Source organism: Cryptomeria japonica, unplaced genomic scaffold, assembly GCF_030272615.1.
Source record: "Cryptomeria japonica unplaced genomic scaffold, Sugi_1.0 HiC_scaffold_367, whole genome shotgun sequence".
Lineage (NCBI taxonomy): Eukaryota > Viridiplantae > Streptophyta > Pinopsida > Cupressales > Cupressaceae > Cryptomeria > Cryptomeria japonica.
In genome coordinates, this window is record NW_026729189.1 from 120,001 (window position 1) to 135,000 (window position 15,000).

General features: G+C 60.0%; 1 non-coding gene across 1 annotated transcript; it reads right to left on the bottom strand.

The window, feature by feature from the left end:
* Positions 1–3,629: 3,629 nt before the first annotated feature.
* LOC131871053 (5S ribosomal RNA) lies at positions 3,630–3,748 on the bottom strand. Its single transcript, XR_009369339.1, has one exon. It is a non-coding gene; the product is annotated as a 5S ribosomal RNA (ribosomal RNA).
* Between the last annotated feature and the right edge of the window lie 11,252 nt (positions 3,749–15,000).

The following is a 15,000-nucleotide window of genomic DNA, read 5'->3' on the forward strand; positions in this document are numbered from 1 at the left end:
GAAGTGTGCTCCAAGGTGCGGCGTGCACGAAGTCGGAGCCCGGTTTGCCCCGGGTGCGCACCTCGCGTGCACCTTCGCCGCGGTGGGCACCATGGCGTGCACGAAGTCGGAGCCCGGTTTGCCCCGGGTGCGCACCTCGCGTGCACCTTCGCCGGGGTGGGCACCTTGGTGTGCAGACCTTGGCTGGGTTGCGCGCCCTGGTGGGCACCATGGTGCGCACCAAGGAGCGCTCCGAAGTGTGCTCCAAGGTGCGGCCTGCACGAAGTCGGAGCCCGGTTTGCCCCGGGTGTGCACCTCGGGTGGGCACCTTGGTGCGCATGCCTTGCCTGGGCTGCGCACCAGGGCGGGCTCAAGATGGCACCCGCGTTCCTTTTTTTTCACTATCTTTCAAAACGGAAATTTTAAAATCTCATTTTTTTTTGCCTTTTTCTGGAAATTAGTGAAGGCAGCGCATCAAAGGTGCGCACCTCGCTGCCCACCACGGTGCGCAACGCCGGTGGGCACCCGGGAGTGCTTCGAAGTGTGCTCCAAGGTGCTGCGTGCACGTTGTCGGAGCCCGGTTTGCCCCGGGTGCGCACCTCGCGTGCACCTTCGTCGGGGTGGGCACCTTGGCTGGGTTTGCCCCGGCTGCGCTCCGAAGCGGGGTTATTGGAGCGCCGCCTCTTTTTTTGTCGGAGCGTTTGGTGGGGTTTCTCGCATTGGCTCTTCCGAGGCCCGGTTGCCACCCTGGCGCGCACGAAGTCGGAAGTAGGGTTAATTGCCCGGGTGCGCACCTTTGCCAGGGTGGGCACCTTACCTGGGCTGCGCACCAGGGCGGGCTCAAGATGGCACGCGCGTTCCGTTTTTTTCACTATCTTTCAAAACGGAAATTTTAAAATCTCCTTTTTTTTTTGCCTTTTCTGGAAATTAGTGAAGGCAGCGCATCAAAGGTGCGCACCTCGCTGCCCACCTTGGTGTGCTCTGAGGTGCGCACCCGGGAGCGCTACGAAGTGTGCTCCAAGGTGCGGCGTGCACGTTGTCGGAGCCCGGTTTGCCCCGGGTGCGCACCTCGCCTGCACCTTGGCCGGGGTGGGCACCTTGGCTGGGTTTGCCCAGGGTGCGCTCCGAAGCGGGGTTACTGGAGCGCCCCCTCTTTTTTTGTCAGAGCGTTTGGTGGGGTTTCTCGCATTGGCTCTTCCCAGGCCCGGTTGTTGGGTGCGCTCCCACCCTGGCGCGCGCGAAGTTGGAAGTTGGGTTAATTGCCCGGGCGCGCACCTTCGCCAGGGTGGGCACCTTGGTGCGCACACCTTGGCTGGGCTGCGCACCAGGGCGGGCTCAAGATGGCACCAGCATTCCCTTTTTCTCACTATCTTTCAAAACGGAAATTTTAAAATCTCGTTTTTTTTTTGCCTTTTATGGAAATTAGTGAAGGCATCGCATCAAAGGTGCGCACCTCGCTGCCCACCTTGGTGTGCTCCGAGGTGCCCACCACGGTGCGCAACGCCGGTGCGAACCCGGGAGCGCCCCGATGTGTGCTCCAAGGTGCGGCGTGCACGAAGTCGGACCCCGGTTTGCCCCGGGTGCGCACCTCGCGTGCACCTTGGTGCGCACACCTTGGCTGGGTTGCGCGGCCTGGTGGGCACCATGGTGCGCACCAAGGAGCGCTCCGAAGTGTGCTCCAAGGTGCGGCGTGCACGAAGTCGGAGCCCGGTTTGCCCCGGGTACGCACCTCGCGTGCACCTTCGCCGGGGTGGGCACCTCGGCTGGGTTGCGCGCCCTGGTGCGCACCAAGGAGCGCTCCGAAGTGTGCTCCAAGGTGCGGCGTGCACGAAGTCGGAGCCCGGTTTGCCCCGGGTGCGCACCTTCGCCGCGGTGCGCACCATGGCGTGCACGAAGTCGGAGCCCGGTTTGCCCCGGGTGCGCACCTCGCGTGCACCTTCGGCGGGGTTGCGCGCCCTGGTGGGCACCATGGTGCGCACCAAGGAGCGCTCCGAAGTGTGCTCCAAGGTGCGGCGTGCACGAAGTCGGAGCCCGGTTTGCCCCGGGTGCGCACCTCGCGTGCACCTTCGGCGGGGTTGCGCGCCCTGGTGGGCACCATGGTGCGCACCAAGGAGCGCTCCGAAGTGTGCTCCAAGGTGCGGCGTGCACGAAGTCGGAGCCCGGTTTGCCCCGGGTGCGCACCTCGCGTGCACCTTCGCCGCGGTGGGCACCATGGCGTGCACGAAGTCGGAGCCCGGTTTGCCCCGGGTGCGCACCTCGCGTGCACCTTCGCCGGGGTGGGCACCTCGGCTGGGTTGCGCGCCCTGGTGCGCACCAAGGAGCGCTCCGAAGTGTGCTCCAAGGTGCGGCGTGCACGAAGTCGGAGCCCGGTTTGCCCCGGGTGCGCACCTCGCGTGCACCTTCGCCAGGGTGGGCACCTCGGTGCGCACACCTTCTCAATGTTTTCTTGCCTTTTCTGGAAATTGGTGAAGGCAGCGCATCAAAGGTGCGCACCTCGGTGTGCTCCGAGGTGCGAACCCGAGAGCGCTCCGAGGTGCCCACGAAGTCGAAAGTCGGGTTAATTGCATTGTTTTCCCCGGGTGCGCTCCGAGGTGCGCAACATCGGCGCGCACCAAGGAGGGCTCCGAAGTGTGCTCCAAGGTGCGCACGATGGCGTGCACCTCTGGTGCGCACGATTCGGAGCTCGGTTTGACCGGGGTGCGCACACCTTGGCTGGGTTGCGCACCTTTTGTGCGCTCCAAGGTGCGCACGAAGTCGGAGCTCGGTTTGCCCCGGGTGCGCACCTTCGCCAGGGTGCGCACCTTGATGCGCACGCCTTGGCTGGGCTGCGCACCTTGGTGGGCGCCATGGTGCGCACCTTTCGTGCGCTCCAAGGTGCGCACGAAGTCGGAGCTCGGTTTGCCCCGGGTGCGCACCTTGGTGGGCGCCATGGTGCACTCCGAGGTGCCCAAGATTGGTGCGCACCAAGGAGCGCTCCGAAGTGCGCTCCAAGGTGCGCGCGAAGTCGAAAGTTGGGTTAATTGTCCGGTTTGCCTCGGGTGCGCACCTTGCGTGCACCTTCGCCAGGGTGGGCGCCTTGGTGCGCACACCTTGGCTGGGCTGCGCACACCTTGGCACCCGCGTTTCCTTCATTTTAAATTTTTTTTTTTTACAATCTCTCAAGTGGGAAATTCTATAATCTCAACTTTTTTTGCCTTTTCAGGAAACTTTTGAATGGAGCGCATCATTGGTGCGCTCCGAAGTGTGCTCCAAAGCTCTCTCCAGCTGCGTGCACCTGCCCCGGCCGCGCACCCGGCCCCGCCCAGCTTCGCTCACCTGTCCCGGGCGTCTGGTGCGGAACCTTAGAGTAAGAAACATCACCGTGCACCTTGGCCAACGTGCGCGACTCGACCGAGCGCGCACTGGCCGAGGTGCACACCGATTTCACCTGGGTGCGCGCGCAGCACCTCGGGCGCACCGGGGTGCGCGCACAACGCCCGGGTTGCACCGTGGCCTGTGTGCTCGGGGCGCCTCGGGTGCGCGCTCGGTGTCGCCCCCGCGCGCGCGGTAGTGCGGGCAGCGCACCCCGGCCCGGCCCGGCCCCGACGAGAACGCAAACGGGCAAAAGGTTTATTCAAATAGCATTGCGACGCCCGGCGAAAAACTAAAAAAGGGTGCAACACCGGGACTTCCCGGGAGGTCACCCATCCCAGTACTACTCCGGCCCAAGCGCGCTTAACTGCGGAGTTCTGATGGGATCTGGTGCACTAATGCTGGTATGATCGCACCCGTTATGAGCTTGTCGCAGTGTGTACTTAGCAAACCGCGACCCACGTGCGAATCCACCCCGGCCACCCACCCCCGTCGAGGTGCACACCCTCCCTCGCGAAGTGCGCCCCGTTCGCCAAGTGTGAGCCCTGCCCGGGTGCGCGCACCTTGCTAGGGCGTCGGGTGTGCACCCGGCCCGGCCTACGTGCGTGCACCTGGAGGGGGCGTCGTGTGCGTGCAGTGTCCCGTCTGCAACGCGGTGCCCACACACCACCTCGGGCGCAACGACCTGCGCTCACATGTGGGCCGAGTGCACCTTGGTGCATGTTCGGGGCGCCTCGGGTGCACGCTCGATCTTGCCCCGGTGCACCAAGGCGCTCGGTTTGCCCCGGGTGCGCACTTGGTGCAAGGTGGGCACCCAAAATAGGGATCAAGCACCAAAACACAAGTTTCGGGATGCAAAATGGGACCCAAGGACCACAAATGCGTTCCAAGACCCATGATGGGTCCACGAGAACAAAAATGTGTTCCGAGACTTAATAAACAAATATTGGGTTTTAGGAGAAGAAACATGCTCTGATGCCCAAAACGAGAATCGACCCCGAAAAGGCCACAGGCCAAAAGTGGGATGCGAGACAAAAAAAAATGGGACCCGAGGACCAAAATTGGGTTCCCAGGTCGAAGACAGGGCAACCGGACAAGAAACGACCTCTAAGGCTCGAAATGAGTCCCGACGACTAAAACTTGACAAGAAGCACCCATCAGGCACCCAACTCGACACCCATGGGATGCCGACCCACCCGGGCTTCCACCTAGCACACCTTGGCACCCACCCACCCTCGCACCCAACCTCGCACCCAACTTAGCACCTTTGAACCCACATTGGCACTCACCCTGACCCTGGCACCTTGGAACCCACATTGGCACTCACCTTGACCCTGGCACCCACCTTTGCACTCACCTTGGGACCCACCCTGGCTCCCACCTCGGCACCCACCCAGACACCCACCTTGGTTCCTTGGCACCCACCTTGGATCCTTGGCACCCACCCCGACACCCACCTTGGCACGCAACTTGGCTACTTGCCACCCACCTTGGCTCCTTGACGCCCACCCCGACAACCACCCCGTGACCTACCCTGGCTAGGGTTGGTGCACACCCACCCTGGTGCCCACCTTGGCACCCACCCTATGACCCACCTTGGCACGCACCTTAGTACCCACCCCGTTACCCACCCTAGGACCCACCCCGTGACCCACCTTGGCCAGGGTGGGTGCACCCACCCTGGTGCCCACCTTGGCACCCACCCATCCTAGCACCCAGCCTGTGACCGGGCTTGGAACCCAACCTTGCACCCGCACCCGTCTTGGCCAGTGTGGGTGCGCACCCATCCTGGCACCCACGTTGTGACACACCCTTTAACCCACGCACCCTAGCACCCACGTTGGCACCCACCTTGGAACCCAACCTAGCAACTTGGCACCCACCCCGTGACCCACCTTGGCATCCACCATAGCAGTCGCCGACTTGGCACCCACCTCGGCACCCACCTTGACACTTGTGGACCCACCTTGCCACTCACCCTAGCATCGACCCATCCTAGCACCCACCCTGGCACCTTTGCACCCTAGCACTCACCCATCCTAGCACCTAACCTGTGACCCACCTTGACACTCACCCTCGCACCCACCTTGGAACCCAACCTAGCACCCACCCACCCTGACACCAACCCTAGCACCTACCCACCCTTGCACCCACCCTGTGACCCATCTTGGCACCCACCCATCCTACCACTCAACCTATCACCCACCTTCTCACCCACCTTGGCATCCACCTTAGCACCCACCCACACTGGCACCTTGGCACCCACCTCGGGCAAGGTGGGTGCACACCCACCCTGGCACCCAATTTAGAACCCACCGAGCATGTTACCCACCTTGGCACCCACATTGCAGCCCACCCTAGTACCCACCCTATGACCCACATTGGCATCCACACCCTAGCACCCAGGCACCTCGACACCCGCCTTGACACCCACCCTAGCACTGAACCTGTGACCCACCTTGGAACTCACCCTAGAACCCACCCACCCTGTGAACCACCTTGGCATCCACCTTAGCACCCACCCACCTTGGCACCCACTCTAGCACTCACCCATCCTAACACCCAACTTGTTACCCACCTTGGCACCCGCCCTCGCGTCCACCTTGAAACCCACCCTAGCACCCACCCACGCAGGAGCCCACCTTGGCACCCAACCTAACACCCACGCATCCTGGCACCCAACTTGTGACCCACCTTGGAACCCACCCTAGTACCCACCTTTGAACCCACTATATCACCAACCCACCTTGGCACCCACCCTATGACCCTCTTTGGAATCCACCCTAGCACGCACCCACCCTGGCACCCACCATGGAGCGCACCCTAGCACCCACCCACCTCGGCACGCACCTCAACACCCACCTTGGTGTGCGCACTGCGCCAACCTCTCAAAGACCCTATGTGGTGCGCTCCAAAGTGTACACCTTTGGTGCGCTCCAAGGTGCGCACCTTTGGTGCACACCGAGGTGCACACCAAAGTGTGCACCGAGGTGAGCACCAAAGTGCACTCCAGGGTGCACACCAAGGCGTGCACCTTTGGTGCGGTCAATGCAAACGAATTCGGAAGTTGGGGTCGATGTCCTAATCGCTGCTGCAGACTACACGTATGAGAATCGGACAAATAGCTTTATATAGGGGAGGTGTTGCGTTTGATGGGTCGACTCCCCTGGTTGTGTGCACTGCACCAACTTCAAAGACCCTGTCTTGTTTAAGAAGTCAAAAGTTGGGGTGGATGTCCTAATCATTGCTGCAGTCTACGCATGTATGAGAATCAGACAAATAGCTTATATAGGGGAGGTGTTGCATTCGGTGGGTTGACTCCCCTGGTTGTGCGCACTGCGCCAACCTCAAAGACCCCGCATAGCAGAAGAAGTCGGAAGTCGGATTTTGGTGAGCACCAAGGCGTGCACCTTTGGTGCGGTCAACGCAGACGAATTCAGAAGTTGGGGTGGATGTCCTAATCGTTGTTGCAGGCTACACATGTATGAGAATCAGACAAATAGCTTATATAGGGGAGGTGTTGGGTTTGATGGGTCAACTCCCTTGGTTGTGCGCATTACGCCAACCTCAAAGACCTTGTTTTCGTTAAGAAGTCAAAAGTTGGGGTCAATGTCCTAATGGCTCCTGCAGGCTACACATGTATGAGAATCGGACAAATAGCTTATATAGGGGAGGTGTTGGGTTTGATGGGTCGACTCCCCTGGTTGTGCGCATTACGTCAACCTCAAAGACCTTGTTTTCGTTAAGAAGTCAAAAGTTGGGGTCGATGTCCTAATTGCTCCTGTAGACTACACATGTATGAGAATCAGACAAATAGCTTATATAGGGGAGGTGTTGGGTTTGATGGGTTGACTCCCCTAGTTGTTCGCATTACACCAACCTCAAAGACCTTGTTTTCGTTTAGAAGCCGAAAGTTGGGGTCGATGTCCTAATTGCTCCTGCAGGCTACGCATGTATGAGAATCAGACAAATAGCTTATATAGGGGAGGTGTTGGGTTTGATGGGTCGACTCCCCTGGTTGTGCGCATTGCGCCAACCTCAAAGACCCTGCATTGCGGATGAAGTCGAAAGTCAGAGTTTGGTGTGCTACAAGGTGTGGTCGAAGGTGCTCACCTAGGTGTGCACCTTTGGAGCACAGGAAAAGTGCCCTCCAAAAGTGCGCACCTTTGGAGTGCACAAAAGTGCCCTCCAAAAGTGCGCACCTTTGGAGCGCAGAAAAGTGCCCTCCAAAAAGTGCCCTCCAAAAGTGCGCACCTTTGGAGCGCAGAAAAGTGCCCTCCAAAAGTGCGCACCTTTGGAGCGCAGAAAAGTGCCCTCCAAAAAGTGCCCTCCAAAAGTGCGCACCTTTGGAGCGCAGAAAAGTGCCCTCCAAAAGTGCGCACCTTTGGAGCGCAGAAAAGTGCCCTCCAAAAAGTGCCCTCCAAAAGTGCGCACCTTTGGAGCGCAGAAAAGTGCCCTCCAAAAAGTGCCCTCCAAAAGTGCGCACCTTTGGAGCGCAGAAAAGTGCCCTCCAAAAAGTGCCCTCCAAAAGTGCGCACCTTTGGAGCGCAGAAAAGTGCCCTCCAAAAAGTGCCCTCCAAAAGTGCGCACCTTTGGAGCGCAGAAAAGTGCCCTCCAAAAAGTGCCCTCCAAAAGTGCGCACCTTTGGAGCGCAGAAAAGTGCCCTCCAAAAGTGCGCACCTTTGGAGCGCACAAAAGTGCCCTCCAAAAGTGCGCACTTTTGGTGCGCACCAAGGCGCTGGTTCGGTCGTTGCAGGCGAGTTCGGAAGTTGGGGTCGATGTCCTGAGCGGAGGTGCAAACTACACAGGTGTCGGAATCGGACAAATAGCTTATATAGGGGAGGTGTATGCTTCGATGGGTCGACTCCCCAGGTTGAGCGCACCGCGCCAACCTCAAAGACCCTACGGTATGGATGAAGTCGGAAGTTGGGTCCGATGACCAATTCGATTAGTAGGTATGCTCATGAGGTCGGAATTTGGGTCCGATGACCTGCCATGTGCAGGAAGGCGAATGTTGACACTGTGCGTTGCAAGGTGCACACCAAGGCGCTGGTGCGGTCTTTTTAGTCGAGTTCGGAAGTTGGGGTCGATGTCCTGATCGGAGGTGCAAGCTACACAGGTGTGGGAATCGGACAAATAGCTTATATAGGGGAGGTGTATGCTTCGTTGGGTCGACTCCCCGGGTTGAGCGCACCGCGCCAACCTCAAAGACCCTACGGTATGGATGAAGTCGGAAGTTGGGTCCGATGACCGATTCGATATGTAGGCATACTCGCGAGGTCGGAATTTGGGTCCGATGACCTGCCACGTGCAGGAAGGCGAATGTTGGCACTGTGCGTTGCAAGGTGCGCACCAAGGCGCTGGTTCGGTCGTTGGAGGCGAGTTCGGAAGTTGGGGTCGATGTCTTGATCGGAGGTGCAAACTACACAGGTGTGGGAATCGGACAAATAGCTTATATAGGGGAGGTGTATGCTTCGTTGGGTCGACTCCCCGGGTTGAGCGCACCGCGCCAACCTCAAAGACCCTACGGTATGGATGAAGTCGGAAGTTGGGTCCGATGACCGATTCGATATGTAGGCATACTCGCGAGGTCGGAATTTGGGTCCGATGACCTGCCATGTGCAGGAAGGCGAATGTTGGGACTGTGCGTCGCAAGGTGCGCACCAAGGCGCTGGTGCCGTCGTTGCAGTCGAGTTCGGAAGTTGGGGTCGATGTCCTGGTCAGAGGTGCAAACTACACAGGTGTGGGAATCGGACAAATAGCTTATATAGGGGAGGTGTATGCTTCGATGGGTCGACTCCCTGGGTTGAGCGCACCGCGCCAACCTCAAAGACCCTACAGTATGGATGAAGTCGGAAGTTGGGTCCGATGACCGATTCGATACGTAGGCATATTGGCGAGGTCTGAATTTGTGTCCGATGACCTGCCATGCGCAGGAAGGCGGAATTTGGGTCCGATGACCGAGTTGATGGCGTGCCATGCGCAGAAAGGCGGAATTTGGGTCCGATGACCGAGTTGATGTTGATGGCCCGCCATGCACAGGAAGGCGGAATTTGGGTCCGATGACCGATTTGAAGGCGTGCCATACGCAAAAAGGCGGAGTTTGGGTCCGATGACCGAGTTGATATTGATGGCCCGCCATGCGCAGGAAGGCGGAATTTGGGTCCGATGACCTGACATACGCATGGAGTCCGACTTGGGGGCCGATGTTCGATTCGATGACTTGCATTGTGGGTAAAGTCGGAAGTTGTGGTCTTTGACCCGATTCGATGACCAGACTTCGGCTGCTTGAGAATCGGACAAATAACTTATATAGGGGAGGTAGTGTTCTCGAGCATCCTCCCCCCGTGCCCGTTTATGTCGATTGATGCTGGTGCTCGACTGGTTGGAGCGCTCGGATGCAAAAATCTTGCACCAGGATTTATCGATTGTGATGGACACGGCAAGTCTCCTGATTGCTATGCAGGAGCTCATCGTGAATCTCTATGCGGCCTTGGTATGGACTCGACCTGCGGAATGGTTCGGCAATGGTAGTCGCTCCAACACGTCCTTGCAATGGCCACAGAGGTGATTCGACTAGAGCTCCAGTCTAGCTTTTGGGTTGCTTGGCGGACTGGTATAGCCGCGATCGAGTTCCGGCCATGAACGTTTTAGATAGCTCTTGGGCTTTCTGGGACGGAAGTCGGAAGTTTGGGCTGTTGTCCGATTTGATGACCATTCTTCGGATGTGTGAGAATCGGACAAATAACTTATATAGGGGACTGTGTTGTCTCACGCAGCCCCCTCCGTGCCCCTCTATCTCGACCGATGTTGGTGCTTGAAAGGGTTGGGATCGCTCGGATTTATAAACGTGCACCACCATTTGTCGAGTGTGAGGGACGCGGCAGGTCTCCTAAATGCTATGCGGGCGCTCTCTGAGAATCTCTATCCGGCCTCGACACAGACTAGTCTTGCTGAATGGTTTGGCACTGGTAGTCGATCCAACACGTCGTTGTTGTGGCCGCCTAGGCGATTCGATTCGAGCCCCCGTCTAGCTTTTGGGTTGCTTGGCGGATTTTGCCCTATCCGCAAGTGAGCTCGGTCCCTAAACGTTCGAGAAACCCGATTGCTATGCGCCGACTCTCTTTCTTGCGAGCCTCCATCTAGCTTTTGGGTCTCTACGGAACGGAAGTCGGAATCTGGGACCGTTGTTTGATTCGACGAGGCAGACTACGGTTGTGCGAGAATCGGACAAATAACTTATATAGGGGAGGTGTTGACTGGAGCATTCTCCCCCGTGCCCCTCTAACTCGACCAATGCTGGCGCTCGAACGGTGGTAGCGCTCGGATTTTCATTGAGCGCCAGCATTGGTCGATTTAGAGGGGCATGCGAGATTCCCGAATGCTATGCGAGGGCTCTAACGGAAATGTCTATTGGTTTCGGTATGGATGCAATTGCGAGTGGTTCGGCAAAGGTAGTCGTTCCGATGCGTCCATGTCGTGGCCAAATCGATAATTCGATTTGAGCCCTCGTATAGCATTTGGGTCTCTCGATGTGATTCCGCATTCCAGTCCCTTTGGGCACTGCTTGAGCCGCATCCCAGGGGGTTCCCTTCCCAATAATCTGCCTCGCAACCCGATTGCTATGCGGTGAGGCTCCTCGGCCGCCTCGGAACTATCTGTGTATCAGACGCATCGCGGGATAAGGGGTTGGCAACGGTAGTCGCCCCAAGCGCGTCCGATGCTTGGACCATTCCGAGGCGGCCCTGAAGCCTCTTCCGTCTAGCCGTTGGGTCCTTCTCGCCGCATCCCTCGCCTCGCACCCCGATTGCTATGCGGTGAGGCTCCTCGGCCGCCTCGGAACTATCTGTGTATCGGACGCGTCGCGGGATAAGGGGTTGTCACTGGTAGTCGCCCCAAGCGCGTCCGATGCTTGGACCATTCCGAGGCGGCCCTGAAGCCTCTTCCGTCTAGCCGTTGGGTCCTTCTCGCCGCATCCCTCGCCTCGCACCCCGATTGCTATGCGGTGAGGCTCCTCGGCCGCCTCGGAACTATCTGTGTATCGGACGCGTCGCGGGATAAGGGGTTGTCATTGGTAGTCGCCCCAAGCGCGTCCGATGCTTGGACCATTCCGAGGCGGCCCTGAAGCCTCTTCCGTCTAGCCGTTGGGTCCTTCTCGCCGCATCCCTCGCCTCGCACCCCGATTGCTATGCGGTGAGGCTCCTCGGCCGCCTCGGAACTATCTGTGTATCGGACGCGTCGCGGGATAAGGGGTTGTCACTGGTAGTCGCCCCAAGCGCGTCCGATGCTTGGACCATTCCGAGGCGGCCCTGAAGCCTCTTCCGTCTAGCCGTTGGGTCCTTCTCGCCGCATCCCTCGCCTCGCACCCCGATTGCTATGCGGTGAGGCTCCTCGGCCGCCTCGGAACTATCTGTGTATCGGACGCGTCGCGGGATAAGGGGTTGTCACTGGTAGTCGCCCCAAGCGCGTTCGATGCTTGGACCATTCCGAGGCGGCCCTGAAGCCTCTTCCGTCTAGCCGTTGGGTCCTTCTCGCCGCATCCCTCGCCTCGCACCCCGATTGCTATGCGGTGAGGCTCCTCGGCCGCCTTGGAACTATCTGTGTATCGGACGCGTCGCGGGATAAGGGGTTGTCACTGGTAGTCGCCCCAAGCGCGTCCGATGCTTGGACCATTCCGAGGCGGACCCGAAGCCTCTTCCGTCTAGCCGTTGGGTCCTTCTCGCCGCATCCTTCGCCTCGCACCCCGATTGCTATGCGGTGAGGCTCCTCGGCCGCCTCGGAACTATCTGTGTATCGGACGCGTCGCGGGATAAGGGGTTGTCACTGGTAGTCGCCCCAAGCGCGTCCGATGCTTGGACCATTCCGAGGCGGACCCGAAGCCTCTTCCGTCTAGCCGTTGGGTCCTTCTCGCCGCATCCCTCGCCTCGCACCCCGATTGCTATGCGGTGAGGCTCCTCGGCCGCCTTGGAACTATCTGTGTATCGGACGCGTCGCGGGATAAGGGGTTGTCACTGGTAGTCGCCCCAAGCGCGTCCGATGCTTGGACCATTCCGAGGCGGACCCGAAGCCTCTTCCGTCTAGCCGTTGGGTCCTTCTCGCCGCATCCCTCGCCTCGCACCCCGATTGCTATGCGGTGAGGCTCCTCGGCCGCCTTGGAACTATCTGTGTATCGGACGCGTCGCGGGATAAGGGGTTGTCACTGGTAGTCGCCCCAAGCGCGTCCGATGCTTGGACCATTCCGAGGCGGACCCGAAGCCTCTTCCGTCTAGCCGTTGGGTCCTTCTCGCCGCATCCCTCGCCTCGCACCCCGATTGCTATGCGGTGAGGCTCCTCGGCCGCCTTGGAACTATCTGTGTATCGGACGCGTCGCGGGATAAGGGGTTGTCACTGGTAGTCGCCCCAAGCGCGTCCGATGCTTGGACCATTCCGAGGCGGCCCCGAAGCCTCTTCCGTGTAGCCGTTGGGTCCTTCTCGCCGCATCCCTCGCCTCGCACCCCGATTGCTATGCGGTGAGGCTCCTCGGCCGCCTTGGAACTATCTGTGTATCGGACGCGTCGCGGGATAAGGGGTTGTCACTGGTAGTCGCCCCAAGCGCGTCCGATGCTTGGACCATTCCGAGGCGGCCCCGAAGCCTCTTCCGTGTAGCCGTTCGGTCCTTCTCGCCGCATCCCTCGCCTCGCACCCCGATTGCTATGCGGTGAGGCTCCTCGGCCGCCTTGGAACTATCTGTGTATCGGACGCGTCGCGGGATAAGGGGTTGTCACTGGTAGTCGCCCCAAGCGCGTCCGATGCTTGGACCATTCCGAGGCGGACCTGAAGCCTCTTCCCTCTAGCCGTTGGGGCTTTCTCGCCGCATCCCTCGCCTCGCACCCCGATTGCTATGCTGTGAGGCTCCTCGGCCGCCTTGGAACTATCTGTGTATCGGACGCATCGCGGGATAAGGGGTTGGCAGTGGTAGTCGCCCCAAGCGCATCCGATGCTTGGACCATTCCGAGGCGGCCCTGCAGCCTCTTCCGTCTAGCCGTTGGGGCCATCTCGCCGCATCCCCCACCTCGCACCACGATTGCTATGCGGTGAGGCTCCTTGGCCGCCTCGGAACTATCTGTGTATCGGACGCATCGCGGGATAAGGGGTTGTCACTGGTAGTCGCCCCAAGCGCGTCCGATGCTTGGACTATTCCGAGGCGGCCCTGCAGCCTCTTCCGTCTAGCCGTTGGGGCCATCTCGCTGCATCCCCCACCTCCTCGGCCGCCTCGGAACTATCTGTGTATCGGACGCATCGCGGGATAAGGGGTTGGCAGTGGTAGTCGCCCCAAGCGCGTCCGATGCTTGGACTATTCCGAGGCAGCCCTGCAGCCTCTTCCGTCTAGCCTTTGGGGCCATCTCGCCGCATCCCTCGCCTCGCACCCCGATTGCTATGCGGTGAGGCTCCTCGGCCGCCTGGGAACTATCTTCGTATCGGACGCATCGCGGGATAAGGGGTTGTCACTGGTAGTCGCCCCAAGCGCGTCCGATGCTTGGACTATTCCGAGGCGGCCCTGTGGCCTCTTCCGTCTAGCCGTTGGGGCCATCTCGCCGCATCCCCCACCTCGCACCCCGATTGCTATGCGGTGAGGCTCTTCGGCCGCCTTGGAACTATCTTCGTATCGGACGCATCGCGGGATAAGGGGTTGTCACTGGTAGTGGCCCCAAGCGCGTCCGATGCTTGGACTATTCCGAGGCGGCCCTGCAGCCTCTTCCGTCTAGCCGTTGGGGCCATCTCGCCGCATCCCCCACCTCGCACCCCGATTGCTATGCGGTGAGGCTCCTCGGCCGCCTTGGAACTATCTTCGTATCGGACGCATCGCGGGATAAGGGGTTGTCACTGGTAGTCGCCCCAAGCGCGTCCGATGCTTGGACTATTCCGACGCGGCCCTGTGGCCTCTTCCGTCTAGCCGTTGGGGCCATCTCGCCGCATCCCCCACCTCGCACCCCGATTGCTATGCGGTGAGGCTCCTCGGCCGCCTTGGAACCATCTTCGTATCGGACGCATCGCGGGATAGGGGGCTGTCACTGGTAGTCGCCCCAAGCGTGTCCGATGCTTGGACCATTCCTAGGCGGCCCTGAAGCCTCTTCCGTCTAGCCGTTGGGGCCTTCCCGCCCCATCCCTCGCCTCGCACCCCCGATTGCTATGCGGTGAGGCTCCTCGGCCGCCTTGGAACCATCTGTGTATCGGACGCATCGCGGGATAAGGGGTTGGCACTGGCAGTCGCCCCAAGCGCGTCCGATGCTTGGACCATTCCGAGGTGGCCCTGAAGCCTCTTCCGTCTAGCCGTTGGGGCCTTCCCGCCCCATCCCTCGCCTCGCACCCCGATTGATATGCGGTGAGGCTCCTCGGCCGCCTTGGAACTATCTGTGTATCGGACGCATCGCGGGATAAGGGGTTGGCACTGGTAGTCGTCCCAATCGCATCCGATGCTTGGACCATTCCGAGGCGGCCCTGCAGCCTCTTCCGTTTAGCCGTCGGGGCCTTCCCGCCGCATCCCTCGCCTCGCATCCCGATTCCTATGCGGTGAGTCTTCTCGGCCGCCGCGGAACTATACCTGTTATTGCTACTGCATCCTTCGGCTGGTAACCTCCTCTGCCGCCTTGGAACGTTCTCTTTGTCGGACGCGTCGCGGGATAAGGGGTT